We start from the raw sequence: 18,231 nt of genomic DNA on the forward strand, positions 1-18,231 counted from the left end.
ACCATGAGAGTTGGTGCTTTTGGAGATTGGGTGGTTTTTGGCTTGATTTTATGGCTCTCAGCCTCTGGATAGTTCTTGGTTGGAGGAACTTACAGCCTCGTATCTTACATAGGAGACATAAATACAAGAGAAGGAACCCCAGGTTCTCCCTGCTGTGCTGTGTTTTCCTCAATTGGTTTGAAGTCTTCCTTCTTCAATCAACCTTCAAAAGTCTTCCTATACTTGTCTGTTGTAGTGTGTCAGGACATTTCAGTTGTAAGATCAGACCTGATTGAATGGGAGCACGTCCTATTGTCCAGAAGTACGGATCCTCATGGTGCCTTCTCTGATTGCTTCACTGCAGTCTAGTATGGGGAGGATCCTGCTGAGGTGATGCGATGGAGGTGATTTATCTTGACTCTCAAGCTGTTAAAGTAAAAGACAAGTAATTTGAGTATCTTTTCCATTATTCTTTATAGAATAATAAAAACTATAGACAGCACATAACCAAAACTTCAATGCAAAAAGTTTCACAAAGCCAGATGGAACCCATTATAGTACAAATGTCCAGCTTTGTGTTCTTAAATGCAGGGGATGGAAGAGGATATATTTTTATTCCCACTTTCCGTATGTTTTGTGTGTGTTGAACTTTTTATTTATATACAGAAAAAAGGCAAAAATGTGTTAGAGATGTCTAACATACATTTCTTTTTTTAAGATTTTATTTATTTATTTATTTATTTATTTATTTATTTATTTATTTAGTTATTTATTTATGAGAGAGAGGCAGAGACACAGGCAAGGAAGAAAGCAGGCCCCATGCACGAAACCTGATGTGAGACTCGATCCCGGGTCTCCAGGATCAGTCCCCTTGGCTGAAGGGAACACTAAACCGCTGAGCCACCTGGGCTCCCCCTAACATACATTTCACCCATTTTTTCTAATGGCTTTCAGAGTGAGGGACCCAGAACACTGGGAATGAGGGGTAGAGAACCTGCTGAATCTCATAAAGGTATTTTATATCTCTTCGTTGCCTCAGCTTTGACCTTCTGTGTCCCTAAAGGATGTGAGGGCAAAGACCCTAACTGTTCTCCTTGCATCTCCTTTGCAGTCATGCATAGGGGGCCCTGGCCTCTTCCTGAGAGATGGAGGATTTACTACATATGTCCAGGGAACCGCTGAGGACAGAGAGGGGCTGTGTCATGATAGGAACTGGCCATGGAGCCCCAGCCACCACTGACCCAGAGAAGTACCTTACATTCGCAATCTCCAGATTCATATCAGGAGGCGTGGAAAGGACCAGCCTTGGAGGTGTGAGTGCTGGTGGATCAGGCCTGCTGTATGTATTAGGATTAGCCCTGTCCTTGACAAGACACTCAACATATGAGGGAGAGAGATGGAGGTCCCCAGCTGCCCTTTGCCTGTGACTAGTACAGAAAGTAGTGATATGGAGGTGGGACATGTGCAGGACATCATGCAGCCAAACCCTGAGATCTACAGATCTGCTGGAACCCCCCTGCCCAGTCTCCCTCACTGCCACCAACATCCCTGAGCAGCGGCACCTCAGGCACATCCACACTCCACCCCTGGGGAAGTCCAACAGCTTCAGTCCATGAGGAGGGGTCTCTCAAATGGACCATCTAAGGGTCTCTCTCCTCCTGTTCTCCACAGGGTGGCCTAGGCAGGAGGATGCAGGGAAGGAAGCACATGAACATCTGGAACTAAAACCTAACCATTAGAGCCCTGCTCAGATGCTGCAAAGGCCTTTGGTTGTCCCTGAAGTAGAGCTCACACCCAGGCGACCCAGCTCATGGGAAGCCTCCTGTCAGCAAGAACATGGCAGGAGGGGTCATAGCAGTGACCAGTGAGCTCCCCGTTTCATCACAAAGGAACCAGACATCCAGTCTCACTTCCCAGTGCAAACTAGAAATGTGTCCATTAATGACTATCTGAAAAAGACAAGTAGAGATGGATGTACACATTGTGTGGCTCCTATTTATGACCATATGTATTGTCAGTTCTCAATCAATCAATTGTAGTAGAATTTAGAATTTTTATCTATGGGCATTTTACGAAATAAGAAATGTGAACTATGCCATGAATGGAATAATACTTGAAAACTTTTTTTAAAAAATATTTTAATATTTATTCATGAGAGAGAGAGATAGACCGAGAGAGAGAAGCAGGCTCCATTCAGGGAATCTAATGCAGGACTCAATCTTGGACCTCAGAATCACGCCCCAGGCTGAAGGCAATGCTAAATCACTGAGCCATCCAGGGATCCTCAAAACTTGAAAACTTCTAATCATAATTATCTCTACAACGATAAGTGCAGTCGACTTTCAACTATGAAATGAACTGAATGGAGTAATTCAGTGAAGAGAAAACCCATTGCACACCAGGATGGGTGCTGCTGTTTTATTCTAGGGAGGAGACAGAAAGTAAGTGCAATGTTTCAACCCCCTTCATGCACATGGATAAGTCCCCTGTAAGGTGAGAGCCAAGGCTGTGGCCACATGTCAGTCCAGCCCTCTTTTGGCTGTGAGGTGACAGCTGGCCTGGAGCCTCATAAGGAACCTCCAGTACATAGCACTTTCAAATGTCCTCAGACACGTGTAAATGTGCATGTGCAAACCTCATGGCTGACAGATCTAGGGGACTGGACGTCAAAGCCACCTCTTATTCTGTGTGAAACACACAACTCAGAGCCTCTCATGAGGGTCTCAGGGCAGGAACCAGGAATGAAAAAGAATTATTCCGGAACTTGACAGCTGCAGGTCCCAGGATAGGCAACAAGTGACCCTGCCACCACTGGTAACTCCCTGTGGACCTTCTCCATGGTAAGAGCCTGGCTGGTCAACACCAGATCTGATCCTGACTGTAAGCTCCACAGAAAGCTTCTCAATGAAGAGGACCAGATAAAAGGACCCAGGGGTTTTTGTCTCACTTCCTCCTTATCTGAAATGTTGTGGGTGAGTGAGGCTGTTCCCATGTGAGGAGCCATGTTCTGTAACACAGTAGTAGTCAGCCTCAACCTCAGGCTGGGCCTCCTTGTGATTGTGAAGGCGGCTTTGCTTCCAGAGATGGATCCAGAGAATCGACCATGGACCCCAGAGGGGCAGCTGTTTTTGTTGTAGATAACTGTGCTAGGAGCCTTGCCTGGGTTCTGCTGGTATACCTGGGGTAGTTACTTGTAGTGACTGACCCAGAGCTGAGGCCACAAGTGAGTGTGACTGTCCCTCATGGAGACACTGACAGTGATGGCTCCTGAGTCACCAAAATATGAGAATCAACACCTAAAACCAAAAAGAGAGAAAGCTGCTATTATGGGAGACAAGGGTCACATGAATCCTGTTTCTCTGTGCCCCGAACAGATGCAGAGCCCATTTCCCTGATCTGAGCCATAAGCAAGGAGCCCGAGAAGAAGCACCATCCAGGCCATTGTGGGGACCCTCACTGGAGGTGGGCTCCACAGGCTCTTCGGCTGGAGAAGGGTGTCCCAGGACCTTTTCATGACTCCACACCTATGAGAATAAGCAAGTGCTTTATGTAAATCAGCTTCCTCTCTCTCCCTGCCCCCACAGTAACCTGCAAGTCACCTGGGAGATCTTGAAAGGAACATGCTGAGAACTCACACACACAAATGTCTGCAGGGTGACCTGGGACACAGACTGACAGGAAGACATCTTTCACCAAATCATGTACTTATGACCCTGGTGACGTCCATCCCAAAGTTCCTCGCTGAGAATCCTGACAGCTGTATGAGGAGATGGAACATTCTCCAACTCCTGGCCCAGCCTCTAAATCACCTCAACTCTAATCCCTCTCTGGGACATTTTCTTCCCTCCCCAGGGACATTGCTCCTTGTGTCTTTGGAGGATCCTAGCAGTCACTCCTCCAGCCATGAGGACACTGGGAATCTCAGAGTCCATGTGACAAATGTAACGATGGTGCTCCCCTCTTCGTTAATAAGGGGCCATGTCTGCAGTAGTCCAGGGCGAGCTGACCAAGGATGTCTCTTTATCAGAAATGAACCCAACACTCTGTGAACAAGTGAGCCTCATGGACCATTTTGAACTCAATTTCCCATTGTGCTCTGCTGAGGATCAGAGGGTCCTGGAAGGCTGGGGAAGGAACCTGGAGAAGGAGGACTAGCAGGAGCATAAGGAGTCTCCAGGAACAGGGGAATGTGAGACTCAGAGCTCTGTTTGCCCAAGTGTTAGATACCAAAATGCCTGCCATTCATTTTGCAACTACTTGTAAATTGTTGGTTTGATAAACCATGCATGTTCTTCTTTCCTTTCTCTTCATGTTTGAGAGCCTAAACTCATATCAGAAAAACAATCATACTCATGATCTTCCAATTAAACTAAGGCATCCCTGACACTTTAGAAACAATAGGTAATTTCACATCTATCAAATTTTGAGATGAGGAATGATATTCATACAAAGAAAAAAGAAGGAATGGGGAAAGCTAAAAACACAAACAGTATCTATTTCCATAGATAATTATAAAGTAGTGACATAAACGCGAAAGTCCAGTAAGAAATAACTACTGAAATGATGGCAGAGAAAGGACTCAGGCACTTACTGCCTTTTTCATCAAGAGCACAATGGGAAGTCATACTTAGAGCAAGGGTCCCTGAGGGTAGCCACCTGGACACATTGCCCCAGGCCTTTTCCAGACACCAGCGTCTTATTGACTTTCCTGTGGGGCAGATCCGGGGGGCGGGATCTGCAGGCAGAGCAGAATGGAGGGATCAATTGACTGGAGACAGAATCACCCAAGTCCCCAAGAGTCCTCACAGGCATGAAGGTGATAGAGCAGGGCCCCCCTGGGGGTCCTGAGTGATCCTACATGAGTCAGGCAGGAGCTTCCTCTGGCTGTCTTGTACCTCTGAGAGGACATACTGATGCAGACTAACCAGAGTGCTCTAGAGGTCACTGTATCCCCTGTGGTGCATCCTGTCACAACACTGTTCTCTCCCACAGGGTATGAAATATAGTTCATCTTGAATTAACTGGGAGTCACAGTAATCAGCCAGCCTCCCTCACCTTGAAGGGAGCCCTGAGCCACCACTAGAACCTGTCTCAGGCATCCCTAAGGCTTCCCAGGTCAGAGGAATCCTTTCCTACTGGGAAGGTCTGGAGCCGCTGGTGAGCACAAGGATTGGAAACTGGGTGTGGAGATCCCAGGGCCCAGGAGCCCCTCCCAAAGTTGGAAGATGCAGACAGAAACCCTGTCCCCCACTGGCTCTAGGGTGATGCAGGCCGTCCTTGGGGAGAGCTGTCTTGGCTGTGCTGCTCATCTTGGAGGGACCATGCTGATGCACTCTGTTCATGAGGGTCTATGGTATCCAGGTGACACATCAGTGGGACGAAGTGTGAGCAGATAAAGCTACAGGGTGTCCAATATGTCAAAAAAAGAAAGAAAGAAAGAAAGAAAGAAAGAAAGAAAGAAAGAAAGAAAGAAAGAAAGAAAGAAAGAAAAAAAAAAACACAGTGAGAGATATAGCTTTCCTGACACAAGAGAAGTCATTTTAGTCCCCAGCTATATTCTGGGATCTCTGTCCTAGTGTCTCTCCTTTACCAGCACACATCTTGGAGATCTACCTAAGATTTAAAAAGAAATACAAAACAAACAAACAAGCAACAAAAAACCAATCAGTAGTTGAGGATTTTAACAGGACAAAGAGAATGGGGCCCTGACAGTCTCTACCAGGCCAGGAGAGATCCTAACCACATCAGAGAACACAAATCAGTGGTGAACCCCCCGGTGCTGACTCAAAGGAAGCCAGGCCCTGCACTCCTTACCCCAGATGAGGAACCCAAACCCTTTCTGGTTTACACTGGCTCTGAGAGCAGGTCCTCAGCACCTTCCCCCTGTGGGACAGTGACCTCTGCTTCACTCCTGAACAAAAGAAACTAATTGGGCAGCCCCAGGTGGCTCAGCTGTTTAACACTTCCTGCAGCCTGGGGCATGATCCTGGAGACTCAGGATGGAGTCCCAAGTCGGGTCCCTGCATGGAGCCTGCTTCTCCCTCTCCCTGTGTCTCTGCCTCTCTCCTCTCTCTCTATCTCTCGAATAAATAAACAAAATCTTAAAAAAAAGAAAAGAAACTATTTAACTTTTCTCCATACCGGATCCTTGCAAAACTCACAATCTGTCATTGAGCACTCTTATACTTTTATGACAATAGCACAAGGTTTTAAGATTCTGTTTTTTTATAAGAAGATATAACTGGAAACATCGGTTATATTACCAAGATGTTGACTGGAATGCCATACTGGTTTTATATATATAAATTTTCTTTTATTTATAATATATTTATAAATATATATATTTTATTGGAGTTCAAATTGCCAACATATACTAAACAACCCAGTGCTCATCCCGTCAAGTGCTCCCCTCAGTGCCCATCACCCAGTCACCCCATCTCTCCTTCCACTATCCCTTAGCGGAAAAGGAGATAAAATGAGTGGGAAAATTAGAGACAGTGACAAAACAGGAGAGACTCCTAACTCTGGGAAACGAACAAGGGGTAGAATATCATATTTGAATGAGATATATGCATCTGTATACATCTATACACACATAATCAGATATGACCAGTCAGATTAGGGAACTAAGGTTGGCTTTACAGATCCAGTAAAACCTCTTGGAAAGATCATCCTACCACCTTCTTACAGAGTTTGCAACAGCTTTACCAGGCTAGTCAGGAGGTCATGTCCTAGCAGGGCAGGAACCTTGGGATATTTGGGTACCTCAAGAACAGACAGTGCACCCAAGTGTATGCGTGTTGCAGGCTAAGTCTGATGACAAGGCTTGGCACAAGTTTTGACTTAGCTTCTATACTGGGGGAGCTGTTAAGTATTTCGTCCAGAGGTTTTTCACAAAAGTTGCAGAAAATCACATTTTAACAAGAGCCATGCTTGCTGCAACTATATTTAGTAGAAATGAGGCTGGTTGTTGAGAAAACATATATTTCAATGACACATCTGAGTAAATACTTGAGTCGATTCCTGTTCATTATAACCTGAACTTGATCCTGATTTTCTCTAGCTTCCTAAAATCTCTGGCTACAAGTCTGAAAACTAGCATGTTGTTTTTTCTCCCACCTTTGGAAGTGCATTCAAACTGGCCTATATCCTGAAGTCCTGAAAGGTAACTGTGAATCCAATGATAGACCTTCAGAGAAGTCACCACAGCGGCTCAGGTAGAGGTGGTCTTCATGCCAGTGGCTCTCTGGGACAGAGATCACCAGACATATTTGAACTACAAACCAGGAAAGTGTGTCAGATTGTCCCGGCCTTCTGTCACTCTACCTGAAGATGACATGAGCTTGACATCAAGAAATCTCCACTGGTTGACCTCAGAACTCAGAAACTACTTACAATTTCATTCAATCATTTACCATCCTTTTTTTCCCATACAACTGTCTCCTGTTTAATACCTGATTTCTTAAACCACAAGCCTTACTTTTAGAATGTACCTCCATCAACCCCTCCTGAAATGGGTTTAAATAAACTGGCCTATGGTCAGGAGAGAGTCAAAAAACTGAACAATCTGCTAGCACAAGTTTTAACACATGTATCTTTGGGAAATGTCAGAGAAGGGAGGCAACTGGCTAAAGATAGGCTGCCTGAGCTTGGATCCCATTGGCATGAATATTATTTTTACTTTAAACAAATGAAACTCAGCAGATTTAGGAAAAGCTCTATAATCCCCCAAAACTTCCAGCTTGTACCAGGAAGAGAGCTATTACCAGGCTCCCTCTTTACCTAAGATATGTATCTACAGAGCAGGACAACCTCTCTTTTCCAAACAACTCCTCTCACCTTCTCCCTAATGCACTTTCTCTTCTTTGGTCATCAGACCCTTGCCCTTCTCCTTCACTCACATAAGTGTCATGGTGCCTGACTGTCTTTGGAATTCTCCACGTCTGTGTGGATACCCACTATGTAGGATATGAAACTTGATTTTCTCCTGCTAATCTGCCAAATTACATCTTATTAATTCTTTATTAATTCTTTAATAAGAATTAGATTCTTATGAAAAGAAGGCACCTGAAGAGCACAGGAAATACTTAACTCCACAGCAACAGGCACTGGTGACGTTTCATCAGAGGTCAGTCAAGAGTAAGCAGGGATGTGCATCCCAAGGACTCCGCATCAACAGTCCCCTGGATCAGGGGCTGATCCTATATCCTGGAAACATGAGGTAGACATCATGCTGCATCAGAAATGGATTCTCACACTGTCCTAGCTGGTGGAGGCCCCTCCCCACACTGTTCCAAGAACCCCACCTCCTTCCCCTCCTTCCAACTCTCATCCCTGTCCTGGATTCCTCTATGTCATGAGGACTCTGACTTTCCTCATCATCATCCCCTTGTTCAGAACTCCTTGTCTCACTGGGACAGAGTCCACACCCCTGCCACATCCCCCCTACTGCTCATACCCTGCTCCATCACTATCTGGGCAGGACTGGGATGTCATTGTGGGACATCAAATTCTGGGGTTCCCTGGGTACACCTCCAATGTCCCAGCTCCACCCCACCACGCTCACCCCTCCTCAGTATCCAGGGACAAGCTTTCCCATTTTTATTATATGTTTATTCTGTGTCCTCTCTCTTTCCCCAGAAACTGTCAACTCCTTGATCGTGTGGACTCTTCCATGTCCATTAGTGTCCCACATCCCTAGGCTCACATGGGGCACATACTAGGTGTTCAGTAGGTGGTGTGAATGCACACTGTAAGGACAGTGCTCCATCCTCAGTCAGCCGCAGGTGGACTCTGTGTCTCCTGTTCTGTCCTGACTTGTCACAGTGATACAGGATTGCCGATCCCAATGGTCAAGAACAAATTCTCAAGATATATAATGTTGGAGAGGTGATTTTATTATAGCAGGAACAGGAACTGTGGGCAGAAAGCTGCACTGGGATTGTGCAGAGGGACTGATGATATGCTTTTTAATAAGTGGAGGTCAGGGATAGTGTAAAACTCTAAGGAATTTGGAAGCAAGGCTTTCAGGACCTTCATGATCTAGCTGCCGTTAAGGTGAGGTTATTCTCAATCTTTTTTTTAATTTTTTTTATTTATTTATGATAGTCACACACACAGAGAGAGAGAGAGAGAGAGAGAGAGAGACAGAGACAGAGACATAGGCAGAGGGAGAAACAGGCTCCATGCACCGGGAGCCTGACGTGGGATTCAATCCCGGGTCTCCAGGATTGCGCCCTGGGCCAAAGGCAGGCGCTAAACCGCTGCGCCACCCAGGGATCCCCTATTCTCAATCTTTAACAAAGATAAACATTAAGGCACTAAGGCAGCCATGAGTTCCTTGAGCAACTCAATCTGTTCATATGTCAGGTCTCTAACAGTGGGTTGCAGGCTGTAAGGACATTTAATTTAATCTTTATTTTTCTTGCCTTTCTTTCTTCATTGATAGATTCTGTACACAGGCCATCATGCTCTCGGTACCAAGGAATTTTTCTTCAATACAAGAAAACCATAGAATGTGTTCGAGCCATGGACAGGGAGGAGAGGCTGAATTGAAGAGAATCAGGATCATTTTGGAGCCAAAGCTCCGTCAGGTTTACCACAGACTGCAGTTTACACCAAACAAAGGGGGAAGCTGACTTAGCCAAATAGTGGGTGCTGCAAAGCAAAACTCATTTCCGGGGAGAGAGCATGTTTGTGTCTCACTTCCTCCCAGGCCCAGAGCACTGTGTGACCATCGAGGTTGTCATCAGAGGACTGGCAGTAATAATCATCCTCGTCCTCAGCCTGGAGCCCAGTGATGGTCAGCGTGGCTGAATTGCCATACTTGGAGCCAGAGAATCGATCCGGGACCCTCAAGGGTCGATTGCTATTACCATAGATGATAGTTTTAGGGGACTTTCCTGCAGCTACTGGTACCATAGTGTATAATAACCACTGCCGATGTTGGTGCTGCTTCCAGTGCAGATGGTGACCCTCTGTCCCAGGGCTGCAGACACTGAGGGCAGCTGAGTCAGCACAGCCTGGGCCCAGGACCCTACAAGAGGGAGAGACACAGAGAGGATGATGCTGGGGTTTGGAATCAAGAAGAGGCAGCAGAAACTCACATGTCCTCCCAAGGTCCCTTCCCCCATCCCCACATTCAGTCACCTGTGCAGTGAGCTAGGAGGCTGAAGAGGAGAGGGGACCAGGCCATGGTGGAGGTCATCACTGACTCTGCCTTCAGTGGTCCCACAGGTGAGCAGAGCCTCCTCTCATCTCTCTCTTCCCTTCTTCATCTTCTCTGGGAGGGAAGGCCCATCCGTGCAAATGAGACTCCAGCTTTCTGACACCCACCTGGCCTTGGGTCAGGTCCCTCTGCCTGAGATGACAGGGGCATGGGCAAGGGAGGGGCTGTGTAAGGCCAGGGGGTGGGGAGGTCCCAGCTGTGATCTCTGAGCAGAGGGCACAAGCAGTGCCAGTTGGCAGGTCCTAACTCTGATCACCCTGACTCTTCAGAAATGGAACCAGAATGCGCCCTGGTGTCCAGACCCAGAGGCACTAGTGTGTGACAAGGTAACCAGGGCCTACATCTCCTGCTTCCCCCAACTCTTTGCCCAGTGTTCCATGCATTAGGGCCACATTAGGGCTAGTCCAGTCCCTGTATGCCAGCACACATTACTTCAGGGCTCACTATTTGCTCCACTGAGAATCTTCAGAGAGAATTTGTCCATAACTCCCTTGACCACTCCTGATCAGGGCTAAGGTGGTATCTCTTATACAAATTCTTCTTAGAGTTCAGGGTCCAGTCCAGAGCATGACACATACCCATGGACACATGGTCCCTGCTATTCAGAATGCTGGGACTTTCCTCTCATGAGGCTTCTCTGATTTCCAGAGTTATCTACCCATGAGTTCCACCCAGCACTGAGGACATGGGGAAGAAATTACCAAACAGACAGAGCTTCTTGGACAAAGGGACATTTGGGGACAGACCACTCTCTGGGTTGGGCACAGCTCGAGTCTCTGAAACTTGTGTCCAGCATGTTCAGGATAGAACATTAGTCGTTAAACCCCATGACTACACCCATGGATTTCTCCTGCCCAAATCCCCCTGGACCCAGAAGATTCTGTCAAACATCCCACATGTGATTAGAGGAGAGTTGGTGCTGAGGGGAATGATGCACCTGAGCTCACAGGTTCTGTGGCCCTTTGTTGGGACACAAGACTTTCCATGAGGGAGAGAGAGAGAGAAAGAGAGAGAGAGAGAGAGAGAGAGAGAGAGAGATGAAGAATGAGGGTATGTGACCCTTCTCCCTCTAAAAACTTTGAAACATGCTGAGGGATGGTTCTCCATGGAGATGGTCTTCTAAATATCCAAGGTCTTGAACTTACATTTACAGGTAAGCATCTCAAAGATTTTTTATCTGAAATGATTGTGTTAGCCAAGAGAATTGCTGTGAGAGCAAACATGTTAACAATCCACTGAATCAGGAGTCTAGGACTTGTCAAGTGACAAGAAATCTGTCCATTCCTTATCTCTGCAGACAAGACACCTACATCTCCAGGGTATCCAGGTGTTGTGGAGCGCAGAGCAGGGGTGAGACCCAACCTCCTCCTTCTTACCCCACAACCCAGCCTCACCCAAAGTCCCCTGAGTTCCCCTGGTGTCTACCAGGAGTAAGAAAACATACTGCTGAGAGTTTTGTGTCTGTGTGTGTGAAAAAACACTACAGCCTGGGATGGTATCTATGGGAGAAAATGTTTCTGTGGTGGATGTACTGTCCACAGAATTTTTCAGAATGAAAATCTGGAGCAAAAGAAAAATAATGACTTATCTTAAAATATGCAGGCAAACCTTTGTCTATGGATTCCTCCAGGATTCCCCATGAGTGAGGGCATCGGATAATTCTAAAGTAGGTAAAAATCATTACATCTCATGTGCAAATACCTAAAAGTAGATAAACACATCTTTTTCAGGAAATGTAATAATTTTACTTTCTTTTTTTAATAAAATAATTTTTATTGGTGTTCAATTTACCAACATACAGAATAACACCCAGTGCTCATCCCGTCAAGTGTCCCCCCTCAGTGCCCGTCACCCACTCACCCCCACCCCCCGCCCTCCTCCCCTTCCACCACCCCCAGTTTGTTTCCCAGAGTTAGGAGTCTTTATGTTCTGTCTCCCTTTCTGATATTTCCAACACATTTCTTCTCCCTTCCCCTATATTCCCTTTCACTATTATTTATATTCCCCAAATGAATGAGAACATACACTGTTTGTCCTTCTCTGATTGACTTACTTCACTCAGCATAATACCCTGAGTTCCATCCACATTGAAGCAAATGGTGGGTATTTGTCGTTTCTAATGGCTGAGGAATATTCCATTGTATACATAAACCACATCTTCTTTATCCATTCATCTTTCGATGGACACCGAGGCTCCTTCCACAGTTTGGCTATTGTGGGCATTGCTGCTATAAACATCGGGGTGCAGGTGTCCCGGCATTTCATTGCATCTGAATCTTTGGGGTAAATCCCCAACAGAGCAATTGCTGGGTCATAGGGCAGGTCTATTTTTAACTCTTTGAGGAACCTTCACACAGTTTTCCAGAGGGGTTGCACCAGTTCACATTCCCAACAACAGTGTAAGAGGGTTCCATTTTCTCCGCATCCTCTCCATTTGTGGTTTCCTGCCTTGTTAATTTTCTCCATTCTCACTGGTGTGAGGTGGTATCTCATTGTGGTTTTGATTTGTAGTTCCCTGATGGCAAGTGATGCAGAGCATTTTCTCATGTGCATGTTGGCCATGTCTATGTCTTCCTCTGTGAGATTTCTCTTCATGTCTTTTGCCCATTTCATGATTGGATTGTTTGTTTTTTTGCTGTTGAGATAAGAAGTTCTTAATAGATCTTGGAAACTAGCCCTATATCTGATACGTCATTTGCAAATATCTTCTCCCATTCTGTAGGTTGTCTTTTAGTTTTGTTGATTGTATCCTTTGCTGTGCTAAAGCTTCTTATCTTGATGAAGTCCCAATAGTTCATTTTTGCTTTTGTTTCTTTTGCCTTCGTGGATGTATCTTGCAAGAAGTTACTGTGGCCAAGTTCAAAAAGGGTGTTAAAGGCATTAAAGGCATTCAAATTGGCAAAGAAGTAGTCAAACTCTCCCACTTTGCCGATGACATGATACTCTACATAGAAAACCCAAAAGCCTCCACCCCAAGATTGCTAGAACTCATACAGCAATTTGGTAGCGTGGCAGGATACAAAATCAATACCCATAAATAAATGGCATTTCTATGCACTAACAATGAGTCTGAAGAAAGAGAAATTAAGGAGTCAATCCCATTTACAATTGCACCCAAAAGCATAAGATACCTAGGAATAAACCTCACCAAAGAGGTAAAGGATCTATACGCTAAAAAGTATAAAACACTTCTGAAAGAAATTGAGGAAGACACAAAGAGATGGAAAAATATTCCATGCACATGGATTGGCAGAATTAAGATTGTGAAAATGTCAATGCTACCCAGGGCAATTTACACGTTTAATGCCTTCCCTACCAAAATACCATGGACTTTCTTCAGAGAGTTAGAACAAATTATTTTAAGATTTGTGTGGAATCAGAAAAGACCCCGAATAGCCAGGGGAATTTTAAAAAGAAAACCATATCTGGGGGCATCACAATGCCAGATTTCAGGTTGTACTACAAAGCTGTGGTCATCACGACAGTGTGGTACTGGCACAAAACAGACACATAGATCAATGGAACAGAATAGAGAACCCAGAAGTGGATCCTGAACTTTATGGCCAACTAATATTCGATAAAGGAGGAAAGACTATCCATTGGAAGAAAGACAGTCTCTTCAATAAATGGTGCTGGGAAAATTGGACATCCACATGCAGAAGAATGAAACTAGACCACTCTTTTTCACCATACACAAAGATAAATTCAAAATGGATGAAAGATCTAAATGTAATTCTACTTTCATATTAAATAGAATGGAGTAAGGGGTGCATCTATGAGGTGCAGGTTGTAGAGCATCAACTCTTGTTTTTGCTGATGTCATAATCCCAGGATAGTGAGCTAAAGCCCTGCACAGAGCTCTGCACTGAGCCCAGAGTCTGCTTGAGCCTCCTTCCCTCCTCCTCTGCCTGCCCGCAGCTAAAGCTAACTCATGCAAAAGACTGAGCCTATCCTAACTCCAAGGACTTTTAGGGAGCTCCTCAGAGGAGGGCCTTTCATATTCATGTCAGGAGAGGAGTGGCGGTGTTCTGCACAAAGAGTCATCCAAGAAAATATTAAAATATTAAAACAATGCATAAAGATTTTTCAAATCAAGATGGGAAGCGGTGATTTTACAGAAGCATCACCACCTGGTGAACCTGTGGCCTGGGGATAGGAGGGGGGACAGAACAGGGCAGGACTGAAGATACCCAGTTGTCAGGGCAGAGCACCTGAAGCAGGAGCACAGCAGGAGGGGATGCTGGTGGCTGTGGTCCCAGGAGAAGGCGGGGAGAGAAGCGGGAAGAGGACTGTGTGAACTGGGGTCTCTGCTATGAGGAGCCCCTGAGATGGTGCTGCTGTTGCTGCAGGGGATCCTCAAGTAGGGAGAGGCTTCTCTGTGCATGAAGGAGTAGAAGATCTGGCGAAGGAGCACAAACACTGAATTCCTAGCTCAGAAATGGGAGACCCTGACCTTGAGCGTCAGGATCAGTGCCCACAGCCTGAGCCAGGTGTGCAAGCCTGGTGAGCAGGCCCTGGGGTGTATGTGTAGGGGGATAGGAGCCTAGGATGGTACCTTGGACCCCTTCCCTGGGTGCAGGACAGGGGAAAGGAATCCAGGAGGCAGCGACCCTCAGTCCAGGCTGGCTCCGGGGGCCTTCCTTGCAGTGTCCCTGCAGTGTGTGGCGATGTTAGTCCTCCCCTCTGCTCCAGGGCCCTAGGGGTGAGCCAGTTGTCAATGATGTAACACATGACCCTCTTCGTCTCCCCCATAAAAATGTTCCAGGAGGGCTGAGGCCAGTGACCATGTGTTGGGGAGTTTGCAGACCTTCACAACCTAGGGGGATGAGGAGTCATGGAGGAGCATGAGCTGAATGTCCAAGGTCAGGCTGCAGTGCCCAGGACATGGGCATCATGGAGAAGTGGGGATGGAGAAAAACCCCAACCTCTGCCTTGAGCTGAACATCCCCAGGATCCCAGCCACAGGGAGGCAGCGCTGGGGGCTATTTCTCAACCTTTCAGTCCCCAGAGGGAGGAGAATATTATCTTGGTCACTGCTCCCCACTCCCAGTTCCTCTCCTGGTGCCTGTAATGGGAAGGGCCTGGGAGGACCCCTCTGAGCTCAGGAGATCTGGGGCTGACAGCAGGTGGGACGTGGGCCCAGACTCAGGCAGGGGCTGCCTTCCCAGCTGCCAGAACCCCATGGACCCCAGGGACAGGCTCCCAGTCCCCTGCCGCCCCATTCCTGGTCCACACTGGCTGAGATGAGGGAAGAGGATTCCAGAGCAGAGCCCTCTGCCTCCAGTGCTGTGGGTCCCCACCCCTTGTGCATGGAGGACAGGCCACACCCAGGTCACACCCAGCCTTCCGGAGGCTGCACCTCATGACCCCAAATGGCTCAGAATCCCCTGCTTTGGCTCCTCCCTTAGGACTGTCTCCAACTGTCCTCCCTGCTCCACTGCTTCTCCAGGATCAGAGTGAGGCTCAGGGTCAGGAACATCCCCAGGGCAGGGAGCACGTGGACAAAGACATCAGGGGTGCTGCCCCCATGGACTCCAAGGTGGGTCCTCGAGGCCTGGTTCTCTCTCTGTCTCTGTCTCTGTCTGTCATCGGAGCTCCTTCTCTATCAGTTGAGCCTCTGTCCACACTCCTGGTGGGGGGCCACAGGCTCGCTCTGTCTCTCCGATGACCTCTGTCTGTGGCCCCAGGTGTGTGCTATAATTTACAGGTTTATAAATAATCAACCTTTAGTTTTCAAACTATCTGGTGTTGTAGCTGTAGGACCTAGGGTCACACCTCATTGGGGAAGTGGATGGGATGATATTCCCCTGTGAGCTCCGTCATGGACCCCAGACTCCCAGAAGACATTCTCTGCCTGTACGAGGGTGCTGTCGCTCTGGGGTACAGTTTACTGAGCTGCGACAACACAGCAGTGTGGTGTGGCCACCATCACAGTGCCGTGTAGGAGAGTGACATCACCACGAATACAGTCACCTGACACATTCACCTTCCTCCTTCCTCCACCTTCTGTCAATCCCTGGCCTCATTACCACCTCTAGATTCCTGCCTCTTCCAAAACACAATGAAATTCCCATGATGTGGAATTTAGCCTTTTATATGTTATTCATCCTGAATAGATGTGCAGTTAATATTCATGCATGTTTTTGAACTTAAGAACTTATTTCATTAAATGTTGACTAATATCACCCTCTACGACTATTCATCAGGTTGGAGTAAATCTTCCTTAATTCAAGTCTGGTCATTTTATTTTATTTTTTTAAATTTTTTTAAATTTTTTTATTTATTTATGATAGTCACAGAGAGAGAGAGGCGCAGAGACACAGGCAGAGGGAGAAGCAGGCTCCATGCACCGGGAGCCTGACATGGGATCCGATCCTGGGTCTCCAGGATCGCGCCCTGGGCCAAAGGCAGGTGCCAAACCACTGTGCCACCCAGGGATCCCAAGTCTGGTCATTTTATAAAAATCTGGTATAAAAAAGTGTGCAAATTTTTTATTCCTTTGAATTGTATTGATTATGAATAAAGTTTCCATAAACATTCACGTGGGGATTTTTCTCGAAAGTTTTTTTTTTTTTACCTTTTATATTTCTGAGTGTGGCATTGATTTATGTGTTCCATGCAATCATCAAATAATAATAACTTGTCCTCTGGTTGAAGCTAAGGCAATTATGATCCCAGCTGCAAAAAGAGCTGACATGTGCATCAGCAGAACAAGGATGGGGCTGAAGGACCATGATAGCTTCACGACGTAAGATTATTTCTTTTACTGAAAAACCAGAAGATGATTAAGTGAATGTTCACTAGCCAAAAAGAACCTGTCCCTGATCCCGAGGACAAAATTTTCTCTTTCCTTTGACACCCTCTGTGCACAATGGGCTACTCTAAGTGACTCTGAGGTCAGAGGTGATGACGCAAGTGCCATTGCCAGGAGGTCCCCAAGATGCACCTGGGCTCAGGGCATCAACTGAAGAATCAGCAGAAACCCAGGGGGAGCCTAAGCAGGCAGCTGCTGGGGCGCTCACTCACTTTGCAGGTGGTAAGTAGGTTTTTGTCTCACTCTCCAAAGGCCTGGAGCACTGTGCCAGCATTGAGACTGCTGTCCCACGTAGTACAGTAATAATCAGCCTCGTCTTCAGCCTGGAGCCCAGAGATAGGGTGGCTATGCTACCTGACTTGGAGCCAGAGAATCGATCAGGGACCCCTGAGGGTCGGTTACTACTACTATAGATGACGGTTCTGGGGCGTGTTCCCGGGAGCTGCTGGAGCCAACTCACATAATATTCACCGATGTTGGAGCTGCTTCCAGTGCAGGAGATGGTGACCCTCTGACCCAGGGACCCAGACACTGAGGCCGGCTGAGTCAGCACAGACTGGTCCCAGGACCCTGCAAGAAGGAGAGAAATAGGGTGATGCTGGAGTCTGGACCCCACATGTCCTCCCTGGGCCCCTCCCCTTGTCCCACATTCAGTCACCTGTGCAGTGAGCGAGGAGGATGAGGAGGAGAGGGGACCAGCCCATGATGGAGGTCATCACTGATCCTATCTTCAGTGGCCCCTCAGCTGTGCAGAGCCTCCCCTCATCTCTCCCTTCTCCTCTTGTTCCTCTGAGATAGGAAGGGGCCCTCCTATGCAAATGAGACCTCAGCTCTCTGACACTTCCCTGGCCCTGTCTCAGGTCCCTCTGCCTGAGGATTTCAGGGGGATGGACAGGGGAGGGGCTATGTGGGGCTGGGGTGTGGTTAGGGAGGTCCCAGCTGTGAGACCTGAGAAGAGGCCACAGTCAGGGCCAGGTGGTGTTCCCAGCTCTGATCCAGCATGAGCCCTAAGAAAAAAGCCTCAACTGCCTTCTGGCATCCTGACACCACCTCACCCTGCATGACATGGGAATCAGTTGGCCATAGGACTCAGGTCCTGTCTCCTGAGTGAACCACCTTGGTACCCTGAGAACCTTATGACCCTTACTTGTTTCTTTCTCTTTTTTTTACTTCAATTTTTTTTATTTTTATTTATTTTTTATATATTTCT

At 46.9% G+C, this 18,231-nt stretch overlaps 1 pseudogene; it reads right to left on the reverse strand.

Moving 5' to 3' along the window:
• Positions 1–17,260: 17,260 nt before the first annotated feature.
• On the reverse strand, positions 17,261–17,725 carry LOC119869126 (annotated as a pseudogene).
• Between the last annotated feature and the right edge of the window lie 506 nt (positions 17,726–18,231).

This window comes from Canis lupus, unplaced genomic scaffold (assembly GCF_011100685.1).
Source record: "Canis lupus familiaris isolate Mischka breed German Shepherd unplaced genomic scaffold, alternate assembly UU_Cfam_GSD_1.0 chrUn_S1537H1723, whole genome shotgun sequence".
Taxonomy (NCBI): Eukaryota; Metazoa; Chordata; class Mammalia; order Carnivora; family Canidae; genus Canis; species Canis lupus.